The following is a 24,223-nucleotide window of genomic DNA, read 5'->3' as shown; positions in this document are numbered from 1 at the left end:
CCTGTCCATCACATGTTACCCTTCCTGGAAATCGATAAGTCCTAATTTCAACAAACATCTCCAAAACACAAACGTTGTCACAGCTATATAGAGGCTCGTATGTCCTAGCACAATGGATGTCTTGTGAATGGATGGAGCCTTATTCTTAGCTGTTACTGAATTTACCCGCCAAACTACCGATGCCGCCGGTGTGTAAGCAGTGTCCACCTTTTTTTTCTGCAGACGAGAATTTAAATGGCAAAAAACTCATTTGTACATTTCTCCATAACGCATCGACAATTGAACTCTGCAAAGAGGCCTACAAATCGTCGGATATGGAAAAACTCTTGCTATTTTACACACTGAGGATGGAAACTTGAATATTCGAGGGTGAAAACGATCGCCAACCCGGAAATATATACCGCGTGCTATGTCGATACATACATACATACAATTCGAATTCTGCACCATACAAAATCGACACTTTTACATCATTGATATAGCTATCGACTGTCAAACACTCGTACATATACTGCTAAGAAAGACAGCATAAGCATACGCATCATTTACACTCCTGGTAGAACTATATAATTTCCCGTAAGTTCGGGTGTTCATCCACCACAGCTGATGGCCACAAGTCATCCGCATAACCAGAGTGCCCTCAGCAGACCAAACTCACTCTCAGAACTGTTGTGCAAGGTTGAGGTCAGCTCCCGTCGGCACAAATGCATTACTGTTTCTAGGGCCGACCTGCTTGTTTGCTTGGTTTTGCACACCCATCTCCAGACTCTGTGATTACATGAACATATGTAATTTCACACGGTTTGCCAGAATATCAACCATTTTTGTGATACTTCTAGATATGAAGCACATAGCAATATCGATTGCTCAGCAGTAGCGCTTGCATAGTATTATTTCGAAGATACAGACCGGAAATTATTTCTCTAGAAATCTTAAACCTTAGTGAGGCGGAGCGTGCTGTAAACCACTGAGTAACTAGAAACTGATCTCGTTTGCGAAGACCATACCGTGAAACTTCGAAAAGAATACGGGTAACTGATGTTTACAATGTTTCAAATGGCTCTGAGCACTATAGGACTTTACATCTGAGGTCATCAATTTCCTAGAACTCAGAACTACTTAAACCTAACTAACCTAAGGACATCACACACATCCATGCACGAGGCACTATTCGAACCTGCCACCGTAGCGGGCGTGTGGTTCCAGACTGCAACGTCTAGAACCGCTCGGCCACATCGGCCGGCAAACTGATTTTTCCACTCGCGAATTCGGATGTCGTGATATAACAGATTCGAAATCATCTTTATCATTTACAAAGTCAATTAAGGGTTTCTCACGTCTATAGAACCAGCAAACGTGTCGTCCACTCATTTTTCACCTGCTAGATGCCCTCAATACACACAACAATCGATGTTCTCTCAACCAAATAAAGTCGGGAAATGTGCTATCAATCGCACAACTTACATTGGAGGGAATAATGGTCAAGTGCAAATACATGTGCATATTGGATTTATCCGTCTGCGAAGACCTTTACATGAAAGCTCAAAAAAAAAAAAAATAGGGGAAATAGATATTTCCACTTGCTAATATAGATGTCGAAGATATAACAGATCATAAACCGTCCCTGTAATTCATAAATTCAGTCAGGTGTTTCTCATGTATAGAGAACCAGCAAACTTGTCTTTCATGTGCTAGATATGCACACCACAATCGATGTTGCCTCAAGCAAATAAAGATGACGAATATGAAGAAGCAGTCAGCCAGAGTATTTACATGGGAGGGTATAATGCTCCAGCACGAACACACATCCATATTGAATCTTCTCAGATTTCCGCGTGATCCTCAAAGCCATCCAACACATACTAAGTATTAGTTCGCTATTCGGCCGTCTAGAGGAAGACACGATTAAGTCACCTACATTCCTGCATCGCAACAGGTCTCTCCATTCGGACATCAGCTAACGTTAGCCGGAAACGTTCATCATTCCCGTCACAGGCCATCGCCCACGCGCCATGCAGCCCTAGACAGAATCGTTCTTCGTATATTTGATTGTTATACTTACAATTAAATGTTACGATTGCGGTTTCAATTGAACGACATCCGACAATGAGTGAAATATCGGAAATACATCCTGCTCACAACTGTGGGTCTGGAAATAGATATATCTGTATTTCTTATGTCTTGACATACTCTTCCCCGTTGCTATCACAGTATTCCACATCAAATCCATACCTTCCTTACGACTGGACATAGTCATTTCATTTGCACATGTCGGAACACAGACACATACTTTATAAGCCTAATGCTCTAGGCGAACCTATCACGCATCCCGTACAACTAAGTATAGTACTCAGCCATTAACTGATTGCTGGCGATACGAGGTAATACTGAGATAAATTCAGCGATGGGTGGACGTATCTCATAAGTTTTTATTGCGAATTGTATCACTGTGTCGTAGAAAGAGAGGCGTAATCGTCTTACAAACCGCCAGATGTAAAAGAAACACTATCGCAACAGCTGCGATATGTTACTGTCACAAACGGTCTTGGTTCTACAAGTGCAGGGAAGTATCCATGTTAAAAGCTGTACTGGCGTTATAAATCAAGGTATGTCATTAGTTGCGAATGAAGTGCCTTTTTCCAGACAAATACCATGACACTGAGTATAGACGTTGGTCACTGGAGTGTATATTATCAGACAAACAATGCGTAGCCGACGATGCACCCTCATGATAAAATCGCTCAATTTAGAAAGTGATTCGGCTAAGAAACATGGTGTGAAACCGGTATTTGAAATTCCATCATGAAACCACTAGATCTTTCTCCAGTACTTGTAACGCTTTCTGTCTCAAATGGGTCAAATGGCTCTGAGCACTATGGGACTCAACTGCTGTGGTCATCAGTCCCCTAGAACTTAGAACTACTTAAACCTAACTAACCTAAGGACATCACACACATCCATGCCCGAGGCAGGATTCGAACCTGCGACCGTAGCAGTCTCACGGTTCCGGACTGCGCGCCTAGAACCACGAGATCACCGCGGCCGGCGCTTTCTGTCTCGATGCCATATCAGAGGTTCTGCGATATATTTACTGAGTTATAGGCGATGGTTGATTGAGAAGAATGACAAATTGTAGATGGTGTGCTGATTGACGTCATAAGAAATGTACACCATCTCTTAAGATCTCTAGTGTTACACAATCTGGCAGATTGCTGTGTGAGATTTGGAATCAAGTCTTTCTGTTCAACCACATACGTGCGTTGGATAGTATGGAGAAGTCCTTTAATGATTACAGCCACTAATGAATCATATTTCTGGCAGTCTTATTCTGAAACGAGTCACCGTTTTCGAACCTATCAGCTACAGGAAAATTTTAGATAGTTCCTATGCCTCTTGCAACTGCCGCCATTTCTGCAGCTTTGTGGATGTGATCTTCCAATTTAAGTAGGAACTCGGCAGAATTCGGAGAGAGCTGTATCTACCACCTTCTCCAAACCATGTAGAAACAGAGTGACCTTACTTAGTTCGACAGGACCGTGTTTTTACCATTTGTTGGAGATGGCAATATGTCGTAGGACAACCAACAGTGTACGATGTGTAAGGTCAGCACCAAACGAAGCCAGACCCTGCAACACGAGGTAGTATAAAAGATAATATGGGAACTGGGGGTAGGACGAGGGTTTTGCTGCTGCATTGTGGTGCGAACCCAAACTACATTTTAGTACTGCTGTCGGAAACAGTTCCGAATCCATCAGGGCCCATTCTCGTCTGGCAACCCAGTATCCTATCTCCGTTATTCTGTACCACCCAACAGAGAAAATAATCGAACTATACAGTCTCCACTATCTTCATCCGATAGAGAACTCGATATAATTTTTCCCATGTCTCTCTCCTCCCAAATATCGAAAACAATAACCGTCTGCATTCCGGCATCGAACACATGTGACGATCCTATTAAACAGACAGCTGTTGATCCATTGCACGGATCCGTGTAAAGTTGCTACACCTGTACTGTGGAAGGATGACCATATCCCACAAACTGTACAGTAAGTCTAAGAGACTCTCCTTGTGATCCTGTGTCGATGTTTGAAACATTGCTTTTTGTGCTGTAACACACTTTGTACAATGCCACACATTTTGTTTTTTCCACTACGACTTCGAGGTCTGTGTCAGGTTCTAAACTGACATTAATATGTTCTATTCCATTGCTTCCCACAGAAAACTGGATGGTGCAAGGTATAAGTCTTTTTTTAATTCTGCTACCATAACACACCACACACGCTGTATGATTTTAAATAAAAGACAATTGCAACATAAGGAAACTGGAAGGATGTCGCGGCGTTGTGGAGAATTTCCAAAGACCTATGCGAAGGTGATTGACGACATACACATTTAAACTCATCTGTCACAGTGACGGAATAGCTGATGGCTCTGCGTTCCGTTTCGACTGATTCATCATACTGCAGTCATGTACGCGATCACTGTTTCAGTGTTAGCCATCCCCAGAATGTGTAGCCCCCTCCACCAAAACTCTTCCTCCAAATCAAACAAACTATGTCAGTCAATCATTAGGTGGTAACCAACAGCGTACCAGTGGGCGGGTGGGATGGCAAAGACACTGTTGATTTACTGTAATCATAATCATCACAGTTGATAGTGTGAACAATTTATCAATTTTACAGTATTTTCAGCACAGACCAATGATGCGATAGCACGAATCCCAATTTCAGTATCATAGCTAAGTCGGCTCTTCTCTAATTTGCGAGTAACATTGAGAATGTAGATAGATGACCGCGTAGTACGTCTATTCATTGTTAATTTTCGAACACATACATTATGAAAGTATACCAAACAGCACTCTACATTTATCTAGCACCTCGAGCATAGTGCTTCATTTACGTTCTTTCTCTATGCGGACGGAAGACACAGAAAATTCTCACAGTCTTAGGATAAAATTATAGACTGAAAGGCCCCCTCACACTGTCTTTGACGAACCCACTCTGCAGTACCATTACCGATTTATCTGCAGCCGACCAGAAGTAGTCTGCTACGTTCCACGTCTCATGAATGAAGGAAGTTTACCGAATCCTCACCCATTCAAGTACACAAGACTCCTCCAGATGCATGCATGCATCTAAAGAGGACATCTGTCAAGCAGATGTATACATGGGAATTGCTGTGTCTCACAAACACTTATCGCTAACATAGAATAATCTTAGTTGTCAAACTGAATTTTACACCCGAGATACGACAAATGATTGGAGTAAGTTGCATAAATCTTCTTCGTTTAGAGGAATGTGTCGAAACAGGATGGCCATGTTTCATCACACATGAGATGGATGTCCTCTGATGACGGAGAGGTTTGTCGTTAACGATCACAAGTAGCCAGTGCTCTAAGCCAAATACAGAGCACGGTTCTGTATACGAGTCGAACGTAGGCTATGTCACGCAATTGATACATCCAGACAGAACAGCAGAAGAAACGGTCAAATGACTTTCACCAACTTCTCCCTGTATCAATGAATCACTCCGTCTACTCTCTGTTACCCTTTAATGCAGATGCATGTAAGTTTAGAGGCAGATGGTTCTCTGTTTTCCTTAAAAGCGTCAAATACAGTAGTCACCTCGCGTGTATCAATGTTACGTCAGCAGACGTACAGTAGATCGCGGGGAAATTAAGGAAGTAATTGGGTCTCTTCTGGTTGGAGCGGAACAGTTCTAGTACATCGGAACAAGTATGCGACAACAGGAGGAATACGAGAAAACGTCGACATGGAAGCGAAGGGAGCCAGGGAAACAGTTACTTTTTTTCCATGCAGGCAGCGTTCTACTGTACGGCTGCTGACGTAACATTGATACACGCGAGGTGACTACTGTATTTGACTCTTTTAAGGAAAATAGAGAACCATCTGCCTCTAAACTTACAGGCATCTCCATTATAGGATAACAGAGAGTACACTGGGTGATCGATTGATAGAGGGAGAAGTTGGCGCAAGCCATTTTACCGTTTCTTGTGCTGTTCTGTCAGGATGTATCAGTTTCGTGACATAGCCTGCGTTCGACTCGTATAGAAGAACGTGTTCTGTATTTGACTTAGAGCACTGGCTACTTGTGATTGTTAACGTCAAACCTCTCCGTCATCAGAGGACATCCATCTCATGTGTGGTGAAACGAGACCACCCTGTTTCGGCACATTCCTCTCAACGAACGGAGATTTATGCAATGTACTCCAATCGCTTGTCGCATCTTGGGTATAAAATCGAGAGTTCAGTTTCACAACTAAGATGATTGTGAGACACAGCAATCCCCATGTATACATCTGCTTGACAGATGTCCTCTTTAGAGAGTTAGTGGCGGCATGACGTGTAATTTCATATGTCGGATGCTGCTGCTATGCGTTTATTTGTTTCCTTGTAAGTGCTATTCTCCGTCACTAACAATCATTTTATATAGGACTGATGCGAGAATAGCATAAATTCTGAACCGTGATCGGATGTAAACAGTGGACGCTATGCATCTCTGGAAACCTACACTGAGCACGTAACACACAGAATCGATACTTTAAGGAAGCAGCTTTCTTAATTTTACTGTTTGTTACCATAGTTTAAGTAGAGAAACGAGCAAAAAGGATTTATGCCATGCGCTGGAAATATATTTTTTACATTGGAATGTTAACAGCGATGCACTCCACTTGAGTAATAGGTCGGAAACTGAAGCAATCTAAAATTATAGTCTGTTTTAAGTAAAGAACTGTGTAGCATTAGGAGTGTATGTGTTTATTTTCCTTCTTACCAATACCCTATTGGTACTAATCCCAGACACTAGAATAATACTTTAAAATTGATAGCGTTGTTGATTTACGCAAAATGCTTCGAACTCCATCTGTCTGGAGCTCCATCATGCATAAAAATCACCCGTATCTTATTCTTCTTAACTGTCTGGTATTACATCACAACACTTTCAAATCTATTACTATACATCGGTAAGGATTGCTAACCTTCTCGACATGCATGCATCTGGAGAAATGTGGACTTGGATGGGTGAGGTCTTAGTAAGTTCCATTCATTCACGAGACGTGGAATGTTGCAGTGTACTTCTGGTGAGCTGCAGATTAAATGGGTAATGGTGCTGTAGGGCGGGTTGGTCAAAGAAAGTGGGAGGGGGGGGGGTATCTTTCAGTACTTATTTTTTATCCTAAGACTGAGAAAATGCTTTGTGACTCCCATCCAAATAGAGAGAGAACGTAAATCAAACACTATGCTCGAAGTGTTAGAAATATAGAGCCCTGTTTGGTTTACTTCGATGATGGATGTGTTCTAGAATTAACAATAAATGGATGTACAGCACAGTCATCTATCTACATTCGCAGTAGAGAAGAGTCGGTTTAGCTATGATACTGAAATTGGGAAATGTGCTGTCGCATATTTGATCTGTGTGAAATTACTGTAAAATTGCTAAAATTGTTCGTAATATCAACTGTGATGATTTTTATTACAGTACATCGATGGTGTCTTTTTCCATCCCATCCGCCCACTGGTTCACTGTAGATCACCACATAATGATTGAGTGACACCGCTTGTTCGAGTTGGAGAAACTGTTTTGGTGGAGAGGACAACACCTTCTGGGAATGGCTAGCACTGAAACAGTGATGGCGAACATGGCTGTAATATGGGGAATCAGTCGTAACGGATAGCCGAGCCATCAGTTGTTGCGTCACTCTGATAGATGAGTTCAAATGTAGAGGTCGTCAATCACCTTCAGACAGCAGTTGGGAAACTCTCTACAACGCCTCCAAACCCTTCCAGTTACCTGATGTTGTAACTGTCTGTTATTTAAAATCATCCAGTGTGTGTTGTGTGTTATGGTAGCAGCAGTAACAACATGACTTATTCTGTGCACCATCTAGCTTTCTGTCGTATGCAGTGGATCAGAACGTGTTAATGCCTGTTCAGAACCTGACACTGACCTCGAAGTCAACGCACAAAAAACAAAATGTATGGCATTGTACAAAGGGTGTTACAGCAAAAGAAATCAATGTTTGAAACGACGAAACAGGGCCACAGGGAGCGTCTCTTCGACTTATAGTATAGTGTGTGGAATATGGTCATCCCTCTACATTACAGGGATTACTACTTTACTGGTCCATGAAATGGATCAGTGGCTGTATATTTAATAGGATCATCACATGTGCTCGATGCCGAAATGCAGACTGTTATTATTTTCGATATTTGGGAGGAGAGAGATAGGGAAAATATCTTATCAAATTCTCAGTCGAATGAAGTTGGTGGAGTTTTTACAGTTCGTATATTTTCTCTGTTGGGTGGCACAGAATAACGAAGATAGCATACTACCTCGTGTTGCAGGACCTGGCTTCGTTTAGCGCTGACCTTACACATCGTACACTGTTGGCTGTGCTACGACATGTTCCCATTTCCAAAATATTGTCAAAACACGATCCTGTCACACTAACTCAGGACAGTCTGTTTCTACGCGGGTTGCAAAAGGTGATAGAAACAGGTGTCCTACATTAATTAGAACGATCACTTGCACAAAGCTGCAGGAATGGTGGCAGTTGCCAGAGGCATAGAAACTGTCTAAAATTTTACTGTAGCTGATAGTTTCGAAAAAGGTGATTCGTTTCAGGATATGAGAGTGCCAGAAATATGGTTCATTCTCCATACGATCCAACGCAGGTATTTGTTTGAATGGAAAGACTTGATTCCAAATCCCAGACAGCATTTCAACTGGAAAGTGTCACACTAGAGATGTGAAAAGCTAACGTACATTTCTTATGACCTGAATCGGCACACCATCTACAGTTTGTGATTCTTCTCAACCAACCATCGCCCATAACTCAGTGGATATATCGCAGAACCTCTGACATGGCATCGAGACAGAATGTGTCACAAGCACTGGACAAAGATCTAGCGGTGGCATGATGGAGTTGAAAATACCAGTTTCATACCATGTTCCTTAGCTGAATGACTTTCTAAATTCAGTGATTCTATCACGAGGTTGCATCGTCTGCTACTCACTGTTGGTCTGATAATATACACTCCAGTGATCACTGTCTATATTCAGTTTCGCGATAATTGTCTGGAAATAGTGAGTTCATTCGCAGATAATAAAGCCAGTACAGCTTTTTACATGGATAGTTGCCTCTCTTCCTAAGAAGCAGTGGTTTAAATCGCAAGAAAAACTTATGAGACGTGTCCGCCCATTGGTAATTTTCTCTCAGTATTATTTTGTATCGCCAGCAATCAGTTATTAGCTAAGTATTATACTTAGTTGTATGGGGTGCGTGACAGGTTCGCCTAGAGCATCAGGCTTAAAAATATGTGTCTGTGTTCCGACATGTGCAAGTGCAAATGACTATGTCCAGTCGTAAGGAAGGTATGGATTTGATGTGGAATACTGTGATAGCAACGGGGAAGAGTATGTCATGTCATAAGAATGGTACATAAATATCAGTTTCCAGAGCGACAGTCGGCAGCCGGGTGTATTTCCGATATTTCGCTCACTGTCGGATGTCGTTCAATTGAGACCGCAATCGTAGCATTTAATTGTAAGTATAGCGTTTAAATAATCCTAGGAAGACTCTGTCTAGGGCTACGTGGCGCGCGGCGGTCGTCTGTGGCAGGAATGATTAACGTTTACGGCTAACGGTAGGAGCTATCCGAATGGAGAGGCCTGTTGGGATGCAGGAATGTAGGTGACTTAACTATGTTGTTCTCTAGACGGGCGAATAACGAAGTAATACTTACAATGTGTTGGAACGCTATCGTGATCGCATGGAAATTTGAGAAGACTCCATATGGAAGTGTGTTTGTGCTGCAGAATTAGTCCTTCCCATGTAAATTGTCCGGTTGACTGCTTCCTCACATTTGCCATCTTTATTTGGTTGAGAATACATCGATTGTAGTGTGCGCAACTAGCAGGTGAAAGACGGGTGGAATACGCATTTGCTGGTTCTCTAGATATGAGAAACACCTTAGTTGACTTTGTAATTGATAAGGATGATTTGGAATCTGTTATATCACCGACATCGGTATTCGCGAGTGGAAATGTTAGTTTCCTCTATTCTTTTCGTAGTTTCACGTAAAGGTATTCGCAAACGAGATCAGTTTCTAGTTACTCAATGGTTTACAGCACGTTGCACCTCGCTAGGGTTTCGGATTTCTAGAGAAATAATTTCTGGTCTATATATATCTTCGAAACTATAGTGTCCAAATGAGTATGCTAAACAATCGATACTTCTGTGTGATTGATATCGAGAAGCATCGCAAAAATGGTTGATATTCAGGCAAACCGTGCGAAATTACATATGTTCATGTAATCACAGAGTCTGGAGAAGGGTGTGGAAAGCAAGCAAGCAGGTCAGGGCCAGCAACAATAATGCATTTGTGCGAGGGTAGCCGACCCCAACCTTGTACAACAGATCTGAGAGTGGCTTTGGTCTGCTGAGGGCGCTCTAGTTATGTAGATGACTTGTGACCACCAGTTGCGGTGGATGACCATCCGACCATCCGGGAAAATATCAAGTGCTGCGAGGAGTGTATATCATGCATATGATTCTGCTGTCTGTCTTATCGGTCTATGTACGAGCCTTTGACGGTCGATAGCGATATGAGTGACGTGCAAAGGGCGATTTTGTTGCACAGAATGCGAATTGTATGTTTACTACTTCCACATGGTATGTGATGATATATTTCTGGGTTGGGATCGGTTTCATGCTTTCATATACAAGCTTCCGTCCTCAGTGGGAGAGCAGTGTGAATGGTGAAGAGTCTTTCTGTATTTGGCGATCTGTAGGCAACTTTGCATGTGCAGTTGTCAGTGCAATATGGTGAACTATACAAATGAGTTTTTTGCCATTGAAAGTCTCGTCTGCAGAAAAAAAGGCCGACAGTGCTTACAAACCCTCGGCATCAGCAGTTTGGCGGATAAATTCAGTAGCAGCCAACCATAAGGCTCCACCCATTCACAAGACATCCGTTGTGCTAGGACATAGGAGCCTTTACATAGCAGTGAGAATGTTTGTGTTTTGGACATGTTTGTTGAAATCAGGACTTATCAATGTCCAGGAAGAGTAACACGTGACGGACAGGGTGCCCCATTAGGACCATCACGAAGAATGCATTCAGTGTTATTCTGAGCTATTTTCGTAAACAGCTCCTGTTAGGGCAAGAATTCCCATGCGGACAAGCTGAGGCATCACAAGGCAGGTATTTTACCGCCATTTTTCCTCCCTACTCCGCAATCTTGGATTACATCACAGAAGGGACGACTCCACTTTCTGGTGGCAGTACTGTGTACTAGGTCAGTGGGACTCTGGTCCTCGTTGGTGAGCACACTGGATTAAGGCACTGCCTCAATTTTTTTAAATAAAGACTGTTGAAATAAAGACATATGTCCATCCTTTCTTGCACAGGCTGAGTTCTTTTCTGGCCAATTGCTAGGAGGAGGTGGTGGTTGGATGACTTGGGTTAGTGGAGGTAGCCCAAGTGACATTTTTTCCCACCATTTTCTTAGGTTAGTGGTGGTAGCCATGGTGTGTTGCATTGTCCTGCTGGAATTTGATCTTAACGCCATTTTCTTGGGAAGTGGGGCTGGGAGAGAGAGGGGAGAGAGTTAGGTTAGTTGAGGTAGCCCAATTGACCTATTTTCCCATAAAAATTTGAACTTACTGCCATGACATCATTGCGAAGTTGTCATATGTATCTCTGCCATCTTGGATTCGCCATATTGAATAAGTTTGGCAACATAGCGGGGCGACACAGCCTTGTTGCACGACTCATGAGGTCTGTCTCATCATGGTTTAGCTGTGGTTGCTCTTTCAGGTTTCTATTTCACTGTTCCATCCCCAACATTCGGTATGGGCAGATTTAGAAGAATTGAAATGTCCCTGATGGTTTTCTTGCTCAGGTTACATCCAGTGACTAGTCCGCTATCGATGCAACTGAGCTCTCCTGACTAACTCCTGGTTTTACTGCTTCTCTACTGTCAGCATAGTACTGTCTGTCTCCTTTTATATTCCAAAGTACGCCTCTTGTGACGTATAGTGACCAATTCCGCACTAAATAGCGATTTCTGGATACTCTTGATCACAGTATGTCAAGGGCAGACAAAGCGCCGCAAGAGTAGGTGAGTTTGAGATGCCGGCAGAGGCTCGCTTGGCGCCACCATTCCGACAGCGTGAAAACGTTCTTCCACAGAGTCCTTCACGTCTCATAAAGATGTTCCGTTCTGCCGTGATCCGCTGTGGATGCCAACATTTGAGAAGTGATTCCGACTTTCAGGAAACGACGAAACGCCGTAACATGGATGCTGGCCGTGGTTTTGAATCCTGGTTCTCCCGTACGCGAAACCAGTGTCAGAAAAAGTTCGCCTCTCCGCTAGATGGCAGTTTTCTAATGAGGCAGACAGCGGTCATACAAACAGCAGTGCGTAGTACGTGCAATCTATGGGTCCAGTGACTTGGAGTATTCATGCAATTGTAGGGATTCCATGGAGAATACTTGCATTGGTTCTAGAATGTGTACCCATTTCAGCAACACTGCTCGCCAAACTGACTGCTCGCCAAACTGAAATGAAAGTATGATTATCTGAAGATGGTGGAAAACCTAAATGATCCATACATATTTCTTTTTAACGTCTAGGGTATCTTACTATTTTATCAAGTGTAATATATCAATGACAGTGTTTCGTAGAGAAATAAAAAATGGTCATGTGTCCAACTTGCTAAAATGTATTTCTTTATCATGATATGGTCCTGCGTTACTAATAAATAAAAACTTTATTATATTCTTTAAGAAAGGCTTATGAAATAAACGCTCCTGGTTTGTCTGACTTAAAATGATGTACCCAACGGAAAATATTGCAGTAATCTTTTGCAGCTACAAACACAGACATTGCAATTCTGGCAAGACCTACGTCGTAAGGAATACGTAATTCATAGTGGATATCTGAACTATTAGGCTATTACTTAAACACTTTTACCTGAGTCCCCGTTACTTTTGGTGCTTGTGAAATTTCGTCTTTTTAATTGTTTCCTCGCTGGCTATGTGGCCTCGTCCATTGATCATCTGTAAATAACATAATGTTACTGGTTGCCATATGGTATGGGTGATTTCTTCCAAATAGCTCAATCTTATGCAATAAACGTGTAAGTAGTACAGTTGACTGCTGTCAGTCCGTTCAGAGGTCGTAGCGCATTTCCGGAACTAGGCTGCGACTCAATGAAACCTATTGCCACATGTTGGGTACACGGAGTACCTCTTCAAATTCAGTTCCTGACTGCACAGTGCAAGAACGGATAAATCTTCAACTTCAGTTTCGATCAGTATTTATTCTAGGTCGTTATTCCTTGTGAACCTAAAAGAAACATAAAATACTACCGAATATACTATCCAATGACGTAAAACAGCGCAGTAAAAATTTTTAACTATCGAATTCGGATTAAAGAGTACTCACCGAACAGAAAAATATTTTCCATTTACCTACTATTATTCCTATTTTCCAACTTAGGAGTGCAGACGTTACGTGTAAATGGACGATTTCCCAGGCAAAGTCATTCGAGGTGTGATGTCCTTAGGTTAGTTAGGTTTAAGTAGTTCTAAGTTCTAGGGGACTGATGACCTCTGAAGTTAAGTCCCATAGTGCTCAGAACCATTTGATCCATTTTTTTTTGTTATTGACATGAGGCTTCTGAATGGTCTGACTGAGGCCAAAATCCAATCACCTTTGACAGCATGGTGCTTCTGCCCAAGATTAAAGCAGGCTATGAAAATATCACAGTCCAACCGTACATTCCGAACCCAATGTTTTGTTACCAGATGTCGTTTCCAGCACACTAGAACGTCTGGTCGTCACCCAAACAAACGCGTAACCTGTGGTAAGGATGCGCAAAATGGCGATTGTGCGCTCCTTGTCCCCACTGTATCTTTTGCAATGGTAGCCACGCCGCCTCCTCTCGGGACTGTTCCCTGAATCTTGATGAGTAGGTTGTCTAGGAGATCTGGGTAGAGGCAAAACTGCCTAACCCAGTCGCTCGCAAGTTACTGGGTAATCACAAACCCTACATACTCCTGTCTGGCACATATAGTTCTGTTCTTGTTACCACTCGCTCCATAAAGGACATGGCCACGCAGACATGCGACCACAAATTCAGCCCAGTGTCAAGGTAGCATCGCCATCCCCCCATCAAACTGTGCAACAAGCCATCAAAATCTCTCCTCAACTGACTAAGCCACCAGCTACACAACTGGTAGGCGAGAAGGGTCAGGAGGAGTACTCCTGTGAAGACTTCCTACGTCTCTCCAGCCAGACAACACCTGAGTCTTCCTCTGCTAACCGGCATGGCTCGAAGGTGTCCACCAAAGGCAAATAGTCGTCTCCTTTGGCGACTCTAAGATCCTCTTCGACGGCGTTGCCACGTGATACCTTAGCACGGCCGGCCTCCGTGTCGGCGGTGCGCACTACTAACAGTTTTTGTGCGTTATACCCCACAGGGCGACAGCACAAGCAAGCCAATGATTCTGTGGACATCATGGAGCAAGATCCTCCTGCTTCTGTCCCTGCCCTGTAGCAGTGAGTCCTGGCAGGCTGTCACTCGGCAGCCGCCGAGTTGTCACCCCTCCATCTCTTCCTTATCATACGTCTCCTCCAATGGAACGTTCAGGGTCTTCAGTCCCACAAAGAGGATTTACGGCTGGCTGCTTTCAGAATTGCAGTGTCCCCTTTTTTCTGCCTTCAGGAAACAAAATCGCATCCTCAGGACCACTTCGATCTTCCACTTTTCTTCCCGGTTCGTTTTTACCTTCCTGCTGAGGTCGGCATTCCATCTCATGGGGGTGCCACGCTGCTCATATGGGATGATGTTCATAGTCAATCCATCTCCCTGACCACCCATCTTCAAACTGTTGCAGGTTGCCTTTTCCTTCCTCACCTGACATTTTCCCTCTGTACCATTTATGATCCACCTTCATTCGACGTCATCGGGGCAGGTTTCCTTTAGCTTACTGGTCTGTTACCTCCCCCATTTCTGCTACTCAGTGACTTTAATGCACATCACCCCCTTTGAGGTTCTCCCTGAACCTGTCAGAGAGGTGCCCTCTTGGCTGATCTTCTTAATCGACTCAATCTCTTCTGCCTTACCACTGGGGGACCCACATTTCTTTCCAACTCCTCGTATACCTATTACCACTTGGACCTATCCTTCTGCACTGCCCAGCTTGCCATCGTGTTTTCAGACACCTACTCAAGTGACCATTTCCCATGTGATATCCTGACACTTGCTCCAACAGCGTGCACATGAAAATGGCAGCATACTAAGGCTGGCTGTTGGCTTCACTCCTCCCTGGCAACCTTCGAAGAACAGGATTTCCCCAGATGTGATGGTCATGTAGAGTTCATTCACTAGTTCTTTTAACGGTCCCACTCCGTACTCTGTCATGTGGGCACAATTCCGACGTCTCTCTGGGACCAAAATCCGTTCGCCAATTTCCAGTCTGTCAGTAGCAGATGATGTTGTCATGGACGCTATTGCCATCTCCAATACCTTGGGCCACCATTTTGCTCAAATTTCGAGGTCTTCCCACTATCACCCTGCCTTCCTCCATCGGAAACGAGCTGAGGAGGCTCGGGCGATACCCTTCTCTTCTCAGAATCCTGAGTGCTACAATGCCACCTTTACTATGACAGAGCTAGATCATGCTCTCATTTCATCCTGATCCTCCACCCCAGGGCCACACGCTGTCCACATTGAGATGTTGCAGCACTTGCTCTTGCGTTCAACCACTTTCTGCTTAACATGTACAACTGCATGTGGGCAGAGGGCACATTCCCTAGACGTTGGCGTGAAACCAACGTCATACCCATACCTAAGCCCGCTAAGGCCAAAAACCTTCCATCTAGCTACCGCCCCATCTCTCTCACCTGGTGCGTTTGCAAGGTTATGGAACTTATAATTCATGCCCGGCTGGTAGAGTGGCTCGAGTCTCGCAATTTACTAACGAATGCACAGTATGGATTCGAGCGCGCCGTTCTGCAGTTGACCGTCTCGTTACTTTGTCCACTCATTTCATTAATGGTTTTCTACGGAAGTCACAGACTGTGGCCATGTCTTACGATTTGGAGAAGGCCTACGACACCTCATGAACAATTGGTGTCCTCCATACTCTTTACACGTGGGGCTCCTGTGGCCGCCTTCCCTGTTTCCTTCAGGAATTTTTAAAACACCAAGTTTTCAAGGTGCGTGTTGGTTCTGCCTTGTCGGACACCTTTATCCAGGAAAATGGTGTGCCTCAGGGTTCCTTCCTCAGCGTTGTCCTCTTTGCTATCACTATTAACCCTATAATGGTCTGTCTCCCGCCGAGCATCACCAGCTCCCTTTTTCTTGAGGATTTCGCCATCTATTGCAGTTCTCCACGGACCTGTCCCACTGAGAGGCGTCTTCAGTGATGTCTTGATCGTCTTTACTGCCGAAGCATCGACAGTGGCTTTCGTTTCTCCACTGATAAAACCGTCTGTATGCATTTCTGGCCGCGCAAATGGTTTCTCGCACCATCTTTACATCCTGGGTCTGTTGCTCTTCCGTTCGTCGAAACTACTAAATTCTTGTGGCTCATGCTCGATAGGAAACTCTCTTGGTCCTCCCATGTGTCTTACCTGGTACCTCACTGTACATGGTCCCTCAGTGTCCTATGTACCCTCAATGGTACTTCCTGGGGTGCGAATCGAACCACCCTCCTCTGTTAGTACCGGTCCCTTGTCCGTTCGAAACTCGACTATGAGAGCTTTGTTTATGCATCTGCACGTCCATCCAGCTTACGCTGTCTCAACACTATCCACCACCGTGGCATCCGTTTGGTCACTGATACCCTTTACACTAGCCCAGTTGAGGTCTGTATATTGAACCTGCTTAACTACCACTGTCCTACCGCCGTGACTTTCTCCTCAGCAGGTATTCATGCCGTCTGTCTTCTTCCACGATTCCACTGGTCGCCAGTATGGGGCTCGTTTCTCTTCTCTGTTAACTCTTGGAGTCCGCTTTCAGCGCTTGCCCTGGCAGCTTAACTTCACACTACCTGCAACTTTCACTGTGGGTGTGAACCCATCACCCTTCTTGAAGTGGCCCGTGTTAACCTTGGCCTTCATTCACTTCCTAAGGACACTACTCCAGCCTAACTCTGTCACCTTCAGTTTCACGACCTTGCATGAAATTTCGTGGTAGTACTTTTTTGTACAATTATCGCTCTCAGACTGACAGTGGTATCGGGGGTGCCTTTATCACTGGCGCCCACTTCTTTAGATATCGGCTTCTGGCACACTGCTCAATATTTGCAGCCGAGTTCTTCACCCTGCATCAGGCCACAAAGTACATCTGGCGTCACAGACTTCTCAGTTGAGTCCTCTGCTCAGACTCTCTCAGCGCCCCTCAGAATCTTTGTGTGCTGTACACCACCCATCTCTTAGTGCAACGGGTCCAGGAAAACTGTCACTTGCTCACTCTTGGTGGATCCACTGTGAAGTTTATGTGAGTTCCTGGTCGGTCTGTCAGAAAACTAGGCTTCTGATGCTGCTGCCAAGGCTACAGTCCTCGTACCTCAGCCCACCAGTTCCTTTATTCCCTCCAATGATCACTGCGTTGCCGCCTCTCAGGAGGTGGTGTCCCTTCGACATCGCCATTGGTCTCCCTTCATAGGAATAAGCTTAGGATTACTAAGCCTCTCCCAGCGGCCTGGACGACTTCCTCTCGGCCCTCCCTCCGGAAGGAGAAGTAAGTTGTGTATTGGGCACTGCCGTTTTAGCCATTGTCGCTTGGTAAGTGGCGCTCCCCCACCCCTTTGTACATATTGCGTCCAAGTTTTAACTGTCCGCCACTTCTTGACGTAATGTCCGTTTTTTAACCGATTACGTTCCTGCTTGGGTTTGCCGACTGAGTTATCGGCCGTTTTAGACAAAGACGCGGGGCCTTAGACTGGGGTTTATTTTTTATCCGTCAAAGCAATATGATGAAGGCCATTTAATTTTTGGTGTTGGATTGGACCTCCGTTTCTGTATGGTGTCTTTTGTAGCCCTTTCTCCACGTTCCTGTTTTTAGCTTTCTTCTCTTATTTCAATTGGAACTGACATTTAGTCGTTTTCGAAATCCTCTCTGTCTTCGTGTTCTATAGTTTTGAAATGGGCGGGTATGATCTTAGTTGTTTTTGCGCCCTAAAACAAAACAAAACAAACGTTGAAGCGTGACGTATTAAGCTAGTTGTGCCATAGTGCACTTGTTGCATAACGCATTAAAATGTAGAAACAAATACGACATTTTACTCTTTGCAACAGACTGCCTCTAATGACCCCAACGTGGGCGGGAACCTCAGCCCTTATGTTCCTTCTTTCCATTTCTTTCCAAAACACATTCTTCAGGGAAGAAACCCTTTGTGTCCACTTAGGCATAGTTTTAATGCAATAACCCACTTACTTTGCTGATACACAGATCAAAAGTATCTGGACAGTTTTACGTGGGCCTTAACATGAGATGTGTCCACCGTTCGCCTTTATTTCGAATTTAACGCAGCGGGAGAATTTTCAGTGAGGAGTTTGTGAAGTAGTTTCTGTGGGGCCTGTGCAGAAGTCGACGTTCTGACTTCCCATTGGGTTATGGCCGGGACTCTGGGAATGCCAGTCCATTTCAGGATTGTTACTATCTACAAACTATTGCGTCAGAGATTCGGCTTTACTAGAGGATGCACTGTCATGCTGATACAAACAGTCATCGTCTCCGAACTGTTCATCTAATGTATGCAGTATAGGATCCTGTAAAATATCTTCATATTCTTCCATATTCAGCTTTTACTTAAGGGTAAGGTGACCGAACCCTAACCACGAAAAATGCCCTCATATCGTAACATCGCATCCTCCACACTTCATAGCTGGCACTACACGTGATGGCAGGTAACGTTCCCAAGAAATTCACCAAAGCAAGCTCCTCCCTAGGATTTCCAAAGGATGTAGCGTGATCCATCACTCCAAATCACTCGTTTCCAGTCATGCACTGTCCAGTGGCGTCGCTCTTTACACCACCTCTAGCATCGCTTAGCATTGGCTACCAAAATGTGTTACATATGAGGACATGATCAAGAACTGTACCAGATTATTCTTAACTTCCGAAGAACAGCCATGCTGAATGGACTGCTAGCAACACTTTTGACCCTCGCGGTCTTTCCTTCTGCAGGTTTCGTGCGGCTTTTTACAACCACGCTTTGCAGTGCTCGACGGTCCCTGTCTGTCAGGACATGAGGTCTGCCTCGTCTTGGTTTAGTTGTGGTTGAACCCTCGCGTTTCCACTTCACAGTTTCATTACAAACATTCGACTTGGACAGCTTTAGATGGGTTTAAATGTCCTTGACGGATTTTTTACTCGAGTGACGTCCAGTGACTAGTCTACGTTTGAAGTCACTGAGCTCTCTTGACCGACACATTGTGTTGTTACTACTTGCCGGCCGATGTGGCCGAGCGGTCGCACGTTCGAATTCTGCCTCGGGCATGGATGTGTGTGACGCCCTTAGGTTAGTTAGGTTTAAGTAGTTCAAAGTTCTTGGGGACTGATGACCTTAGAAGTTAAGTCCCATAGCACTCATAGCCATTTGAAGCATTTGTTACTACTTCTCAATTGACAACAAAACACTCCCCGCCACCTTATATACTGGAAGGCCCACCTCTTGTGATATCCAGTGGTCATTTTCACATTATATAGTGGTGCTCGGATACTTTGACTTAGAGTAGGTTTAACTAACAGTTAGTAATACACTTGGGAAATCTCTGCATACCGTTGAGCCAAAACATGATGACCATCGGTTTAATAGTAGGTGACCGAGCGAGGTGGCGCAGTGGTTAGCACACTGGACTCGCATTTGGGAGGACGACGGTTCAATCCCGTCTCCGGCCATCCTGATTTAGGTTTTCCGTGATTTCCCTAAATCGTTTCAGGCAAATGCCGGAATGGTTCCTTTGAAAGGGCTCGGCCGATTTCCTTCCCAATCCTTCCCTAACCCGAGCTTGCGCTCCGTCTCTAATGACCTCGTTGTCGACGGGACGTTAAACACTAACCACCACCACCACCACCACCAATAGTAGGTGGTCCACTATGCAAACACAATATAGCAGCGATTCTGCTTGGTATGGATTCTACAAGTGTTTGATACGATGTCTACGCACAGGTCAAGTAAATCCCTCAAATAACGGAATGGTGGTCTACGGGGGACTCAACTCTAGCCCAATGAGTGTTCCAGTGGGTATAGATCAGCAACAGTTCCTGGCCAAGACATCAGTGTGAGTTCACTATAATGCCCTTCAAACTGCTGTAGCACGATTCTAACCTTGCACGAAACATGCACTGCGCCATAGATTCAGGATAGTAACGGCAGAATTATGCTGTGGGGTACATTGAGTTGGGCTTCCGTGGCATCTGTGGTGGTAATCGAAGGCAACACTTTCAGTTACCTGCTGGAAGATCTCATCTCTGTAGGGGAGACTTCAAGAATGAAGCGAAGCAGATGATCCGTTATAATTTTCATGTAGTTCACTGCTGTCATGATACTTACGATTACCACCGTAGATAACATAGAACCCCAGTTCAGTGTGGCTCATAGCATGATTCTGCCCTCACCAGCCTGCATCTATGATGGGTTGCACGTTTCGTCCAGCCATTCGCTTGGATGACAGAGTGCAAAACCATCGACCTAGTGTAACAAGAAATGCGATTCATTTGGCGGGCGACACGTTTCTGTTGATCCACCGCTAAATATGAGTGATGCTGTGCCCAATGCAATCATAACTGTTGATTTTGTTCGTTCAGCACTGGAAAACCTAGAGGTCGTGTGATGTGGAGCTCCCTGTTAAAAAAGGGCTTTTTAACGGTGTGCTCCGAAACGCTTGTGCCTGCACCAGCATTGTACTATGTCGTCAGATCTGCCATAGATCGCTGCCTCACCAGGATTCCACTGTGGGAGATCCTCCGGGCCCTACGTGTTCTGATTAAACGTGGTCGTCCTATACCATACGGCCTAGTCGTTACTTCACCACGCTCCAACCACTTTCCATAGGTGCTCACGGCAGTAGTACACCAACAAACGGCCAGCTTCCGCGTTTCAGAGAGATACTCCTTTCCAGCTTCAGTGCCACAACAATGTCCCCTTTGTTAAAACCTCTTATATCTGTGTATTTCTGCATTTGCGGCCTGTAACTTTGTTATAATGCTCACCTATTCGTTTGTCTTCCGGCTACATTCTTACCTTGCTGCGCCACGTGCCTGCAACACCACCAGGAGGCACTAAACCTCGCGGTGCGCAGTGGTCGTAATGTTTTGGCATATCACTGTATATACAGTGAAGCGCCAAGGACATTTGTATAGGCATCCTATTTAGAGACATGTAAGCAGGCAGAATACGGAGTTTCGGTCGGCAACGCCTATACAACACACCAAGTGTCTGGCGCAGTTGTTAGATCGGTTACTGGTGCTATAGTGGCAGATTATCAAGATTTAAGTGAGTCTGATCGTGGTGTTACAGTCTGCGGATGAGCACTGGTACACGGCATCTCCGAGGCAGTGATCAAGTGTGGAGCTTCCGGTACGGTCATGTCACGAGTGTACTGTGAATATCAGGAATCCGGTAAAACATCAAACCTCCGACATCGCTGCCGCCTGAAAAAATATCCTGCAAGAACGGGACCAACAACGACTGAAGAGAATCGATCAACCTGCAACCCTTCGGCAAATTAATTCAGATTTCAATGCTCAACCATCAACAAGTGTCAGCGTGTGAACCATTCAGCGAAACATCATCGATACTGTCCTCTTGATGACTGTACGACAGAAAGCTTTACGCCTCGCCTGGGCTCGTCAACACCGATATTGGGCTGTTGACGAATGGAAACTTGTTGCCTGGTCGGACGAGTGTCGTTTGAAATTGTATTAAGACGACGGACAACCTCGTGAATCCACGGACGCAGCATGTCAGCAGGAGAGTGTTCCAGCAGTTGGAGTGGTATGGTACCTCTGATATGTCAAAATACTACTCTGACAGATGACACGTACATAAGCATCCTGTCTGATCACCTGCATCCATTAATCTCCATTGTGCGTTCCGAAGGAACTGGGCAATTCCAACAGAACTGTACGACACCCCACACGTCCAGAATTTCTACAAAGTGGCTCCAGGAACACTTTTATGAGTTTAAACACTTCCGCTGGCGACCAAATTCAACAGACATGAACATTATTGAGCATATCCTGAATGCCTTGCAACGTGCTGTTCAGAAGCGGTCTCCACCCCCTCGTACCCTTACGGATTTATGGACAGCCATGCAGGATTCATGGGGTCAGTTCCCTCCAGCATTACTTCAGACATTAGTCGAGTCCATGCCACGTCGTGTAGCGGCACTTGTGCGTTTTCGCGGCAGCTCTACACGACATTAAACATGTGGCAGTTTCTTTGATGCTTTCATGTGTGAAAAGCTTATTTTTTCGATCAGCTTTCGTACTCTGCTGTGTCTCAGTGTTGAACAAAGCTTCGTATTGCACTGCTTAACTGTTCAGACAATTGAACACAATATTCTCGGTGCTCTCCGACGTCAGTGTCCAACAGGCACCATATTTCGGGAAGGACGCACGTTGCCGTCACTAGGTGCTCTGATTTCCTGATTGCTACCAGCTCACGCAAGGCTGTTATCCCTCCCCCTTCCCCACTCTTTCACCTGGCGCTTTATTCGTTGTCCTTGCCCAGGGGTGGGGCCGCGTCCCGCAGCTTCTCCCCTCTTCCTCCCAGTGACAAGTTGTTCCGTCCTCGGTTGGCGCCCTGGGGCGTGTGCTGGTGGCATTTCCTTTGTCTCACCACTTACCCCGGATATCCAGTTCGTTGTTGGATATCTTCTTCCACTTCTTAATTAGACTAATAGGGTGAAAGCCTCAGACACGGTCAACCGATTCGGCTCATATTTTGCAAGTCTCTTTCGTATGGCCTATGAGTAAAATGAAAGACTACGATATTTTGGCTCAACACCTCTCGTTTTTGAAAAAAAACTACAAATAAAGCCTGTGAAACACAATCGACTCAGAATTGATGGGATCGATAGATAATTGAAAGTTGAACATTTTCCATCAACATATACATGAGGTCCTCAAACGGTTTTTCCTAGAAATCGAGGAAATAAACTTTCTCGATGGCCGCTTCTGTACCCATAAGGTGTGTGCTCTTATACAAAAGCGCCGCTGGCATAACGATCAAAGTATTTGGCTCGGAAGCAGAGAACTTGTGTTCGACTGACAGTTGCATTTAGCAGCTCCTTTATTTTCTCTTCCAAAATGGTAGGAACAGAAGGTTAAGAAGGTAAGTAAAGATCTAAGCAATAATAACAAAGTAGGTACATAAACGTCTCAAACTACTTGGAGTAGTAAAGAAATAAGTCGGAGTAAGGTGGCCGCGAAGATGAATATTCGGCGCACGTTATTGCACAATGGAGAAAAACTAACTCTTGTCGCAGTTGATAGTGTATATAAAATAACGAATTCGTAGATGGAGCGAAATTCCTTCGCAGCGACTGGAAAATTGTCGCCTAAAGTTTTCCCTCGTGTGTAAGAAGCTAATCATTAATTTAGTCGTTAGGTGTAGAGAAGAGGTCAATTGCTTAATCGACTAGTTAAAAAATGTTTACTTCACTTCCAAACCAGGTAAATTACAAAATTCAATTTACAAAACATTCGTGGCAACATTGTAAAGCCATACATTGTTTATAACAAGTTTAGTCTGTTATTGGAATCCTGGGGGCGCGAACTAATGGCGTCTTATATGATAGCATGTTTATAAATGACGAGGGCCAACCGACTGGCACGGTAGAAGTAATACCGCCAAACTGCGCACCTTTGAGTTAATCATGTGATTTTTACTTATACTGTCAACTTAAAAACTTTATTTCCAGGCTTCAAAATTACAGTCTGCTTCTGGCAACCAGCGGGCATTGAACTGTATAACTGAAAGGATGCAAGAACGATTCACAGCAGAATTAATGATCAACATTCAGCACCGATTTTTCAGACGATGTTATCGTATACGTGGTATGCCTGAAAATTAATTTCCGAATATTAAATATTTTTAAGTGCCAACCAAGTCTGCTTTCCTCCGAATCTTCGGAAGGGAAGGTATAGTTGTGCGAAGACTGCATTCGTTACACG

General features: G+C 44.5%; 1 protein-coding gene across 1 annotated transcript in view; it reads left to right on the top strand.

Annotated features, from left to right (window-relative positions):
* The window catches only part of LOC126298785 (mucin-1-like), a 96,473-nt gene that overhangs the window by 5,348 nt on the left and 66,902 nt on the right, over positions 1-24,223 (top strand). The gene's annotated exons all lie outside the window — the stretch shown is intronic.

Source organism: Schistocerca gregaria, chromosome X, assembly GCF_023897955.1.
Source record: "Schistocerca gregaria isolate iqSchGreg1 chromosome X, iqSchGreg1.2, whole genome shotgun sequence".
Classification (NCBI taxonomy): domain Eukaryota; kingdom Metazoa; phylum Arthropoda; class Insecta; order Orthoptera; family Acrididae; genus Schistocerca; species Schistocerca gregaria.
The sequence above is the reverse complement of the archived record's forward strand: the minus strand, read 5'-3'. Positions and strand labels throughout refer to the sequence as shown.